The sequence below is a fragment of the Rhipicephalus sanguineus genome, chromosome 6 (assembly GCF_013339695.2).
Source record: "Rhipicephalus sanguineus isolate Rsan-2018 chromosome 6, BIME_Rsan_1.4, whole genome shotgun sequence".
Classification (NCBI taxonomy): domain Eukaryota; kingdom Metazoa; phylum Arthropoda; class Arachnida; order Ixodida; family Ixodidae; genus Rhipicephalus; species Rhipicephalus sanguineus.
The window spans coordinates 175,357,602-175,361,296 of NC_051181.1; the positions used below are offsets into that span (position 1 = coordinate 175,357,602).

Genomic DNA, 3,695 nt, shown 5'->3' on the forward strand with positions numbered 1-3,695 from the left:
GGTGAATAAACATGCTTTACAAGGAAGATTGCAGGGGTAAAGGAATGAAGCTGAACTTAAAGCAAAGCTATGTGCATTATAACAAGAAAAAGTGATAGCATTTTCATTTGATGGTTCAACCCTAATGACACATTTACGAGAAATATGCTAGAACCCACCAATGAGTAACACTTATAAACTGACTACTCAATGCTGTTCGAGGCCCACGCTCGCTTTTTATATTTTATTTCGAGGCACGATTTTATTTTTTATGTAATTAAAGATAAAACCTTTATTTATAAAAACACAATTAATGGTTCCCATGGCAGGTAGTGATGCTGTAATGCTGTAATATTTTATGTAAGAATTATCCGCGTAGCCGGTGGGGCGGGGTGGGTTGGGGGAATCATAAAATCCGGCCCCGGCAATCTACATGCGCAATGACAAGTTTTTATTACCTTGAGAGTGCTTACCAGAATATATCAGATTTAGTATATTGCCCATGACAAAGATTATGATCAACACAGCTGGTACAGTGACGCGATGGTGCAGCCGTGCGGCTTCATGCAGTGAGTATTTTCGTGCGCACGTAGAAAATTAAACTTCGATACTGCTTCGAGAGGTGGATCTTAGCAATGAACGAAACCTTTGTGACTGAAACCAGCTCTTCACACGTTCGGTGCAGATAATACGTTTGCGTTCACCTTCGAACATACGTTTGTCCAGCAGATACGCACGAACGTTATCATATGTTGTAGAGCCATAAGCGCGCACAGGCGTTGTAATGTGGCACAGCTGCACTGTGTAGAACGGTTTAACACACTTTCTGCACTAGTATTAATCTACGACAGAATGCAGCGGCAATTGCGGGCAGGGATATGGGACATCGATCCACCGAGCCCACGTAGCACGGCAGTGAAGTCGAAATTCATCTTATATGATCCCCCTACCCTGGATTGCGGGAGTACCGAACACAAACGGGTCAAACTACTCGCTTCACGTCGCCTTGCCTGATGCTTCCGAAGCGTGAAGGGGATCGCCTTTAGCACGCACGCAGCATCTCACACCACGCGACAAATTCTGCAGCAGAGTACGTCCCGTGTAAGGAATAAGTAGTGTTATTCGCAACCCGTTTTCGTTGCGCCCCTGTGGCCTAATGGATAAGGCATCGGTCTCCTAAACCGGGGATTGCGGGTTCGAGTCCCGCCAGGGGTAGCTTTTTTTTTTAGGTCGGTTACTTTTTTTTTTTTTTCGTCAGCCAGCGCCAATGCTCTCTTTCCACGATAACGACGTTAGGCGCGTGGGAACCGGTCCAGAAATAAGAGGCCGGGAGAGCTGCCAACGGCGCGAACGGCGTTAGCTGCCTTCACGACAAGGCGTCCGACAGGAGCGGAGGGGGGAACCCCCGGGGGAACCGGTAGAACCTTCGTGGAAGTGACGCGGCCAGAAATTTTTTTCGGGGGCGGTTCAGCCATACTGTATGTAACTTCGTGCGTGCGTTTGTATGTGTGCGTGTATATATACACAAGCAAAAGTGAAAAAATTCGAGGTGGGGTGGGGGTTGGGGGTTGAACCCCTCTAGCTAAGAACCCTAGTAGCACGCAATGTTGCCACAACGTTGTGTCAATGCATTTGGAGCTAGTGCTACTAGGGAAGCCGGCAGCGGCGCACAGAGCTTGAACTTCGGCAGGCGGAGTGCATATGGCTGCTATTGGCGAACTAAACGATAACAGCGCAGTCCTGCATAGACGCGCGGCGAGCTCCATATATGATAACACCAATAACACGACTCGCAGTTGGCGCTCGGTGATGTGAGAAGGTATGTGAATGGGGCCTCTCCTTTCCGCGCTCTTCCTTCGCGATCCCCTCCTTCCAACGATGGGTCGCAGAAACGAGCTTCTTCTCTAACCTCATAACCACCAAACGTGCGCTACTGCCATGACGAAGACGATCGAGTATGCTCAAGGCGCTTTGTTGGGCTAGTTGGTTATGATCCATGATCCATGAAACCGGAAGGTGTGTAAACCAGAGACTCAGAGAACACTCGTATAATGTCAACACAGCTGTGTCTGGCCACTTGGGCATTCACTGCCAAAGGTGTGGTTGCGTTCCAGAGTTTGAGAGCACACAACCCGGGAAATAAGCGAGGCATCTGAAATTGAAAAAGTGAAAGAAAAATGCGTGAGTGCGCCTTCTTTAGGTTTGTCCGATAAAGAAAAGAGGTATCTTGAATTGTCACTTTGAAGTGCAGATGTGATCAGTGATGACGTGCACGCGGTCAATGCTGTACTATTACATGTTTTTTCTGGTTTTTATCGATCGCCTGTTGCTGTATAAAAAGGACACGTGTGATCAGAAATAAAACCATTAGTTGAAAGTTAGCGCTGTGTGCAGGGGCGTAGCCAGAAATTTTTTTTCGGGGGGGGGGGGGGTTCAACCATACTTTATGTATGTTCGTGCCTGCGTTTGTATGTGTGCGTGTATATATACGCAAGCAAAACTGAAAAATTTCGGGGGGGGGGGGGGTTTGAACCCCCAACCCCCCCCCCCCCCTTGGCTACGCCCCTGGCTGTGTGTGTGTTTTTCTTTGTCCTTGTGGGTGTGCGCTACGCCAAACAGTCTCATGGATCATAACCAACTAGCCCAACAAAGCGCCTTGAGCAAATTCATTTCTTGTACATCGGGCATTCCGTTGTGTACAGCACCGACCCAGCCGCATCGTCCCGCTGATCGCGATAGCGGCCTGCAGAGCCCGGACGCTTGGTTTCTGCATACGGCGCAAAGTGTTACCCCCTGAAGTGATGGCACTATTCGGCTACTGATTACCCTCTCTCAACCACGGAGTTCGGATCTGCAAAGTTATGCGATCCGAGTGGCAAAGGCAAACTCGCTTGTACAGAGATCAGCTGAGACTACTGCTGGGACCACGAGCAACTTGCAAGGACGGGCGAGAATATTCAAGACTGGCTGACCGAACGACAGAATTCCTTTGGCAGCAAGTCCTACCGGGGCTAAGGCTGCAAGTACAGAAGAAGTCAGCCGTTCCATCGAACCCTCTTCACCTTGTGGGTGACGTGACCTTACCAGAGAAGGTGCAGCAGGTGCTGAAGTGTGGACCGAAGTTCGCCGTCGAGCCACGCAAGTCCGGCCCGGAACTTTTGGGGATGGTTCGGCAGGTGTCGAAACAGGTCCCTGAAGACGACGTTGACAGGTGTGTATCCGAAGGTGTCGACGTACTGATGCGGGGCTGCCCTCCGCGCGGGAAGTTTTTTGTATCGGGGACAACTCGCTTGCATTGTTACCGGCCGATAAAGACGGCGGTTTCGCGGTGATGCCTAAATCTATGTATCAGGAGAAAGCGTCGGATGCCATTGGTTCTGTTTTTGATATTCACAGTGATGTTTCTTTGGAAAAAGTGCGGTCGGCCGCTAAAAAGCTATGCAAGAGTTTTAGTCTTGATGGCATTGCCAAGTTGATGGAGAAGAAGAAAAAACGGAACTAGAAATCTTCTTCAGTGCCAAAACGCATGAACTTGCTGCCCCATTCCGAGTGATCATCTCCGAGAATGAATCCTGGCAGAATTGTGCTTAGCTGTGTTTTTACAAAAGTACTTGAAGTTGATACCCCTTAACGACCCATTTTGGTAAACAAATCGGAGCAAGTGTCAGATTTTTTTCAAAGACAAGCAAAGCGCAAACCTTTTGGCATTTTCCATC

At 48.8% G+C, this 3,695-nt stretch overlaps 1 non-coding gene across 1 annotated transcript; it reads left to right on the plus strand.

Annotated features, from left to right (window-relative positions):
• Positions 1-1,121: 1,121 nt before the first annotated feature.
• Positions 1,122-1,194, plus strand: Trnar-ccu (transfer RNA arginine (anticodon CCU)). Its single transcript has one exon. It is a non-coding gene; the product is annotated as a tRNA-Arg (tRNA).
• The last annotated feature ends 2,501 nt before the right edge of the window (positions 1,195-3,695 follow it).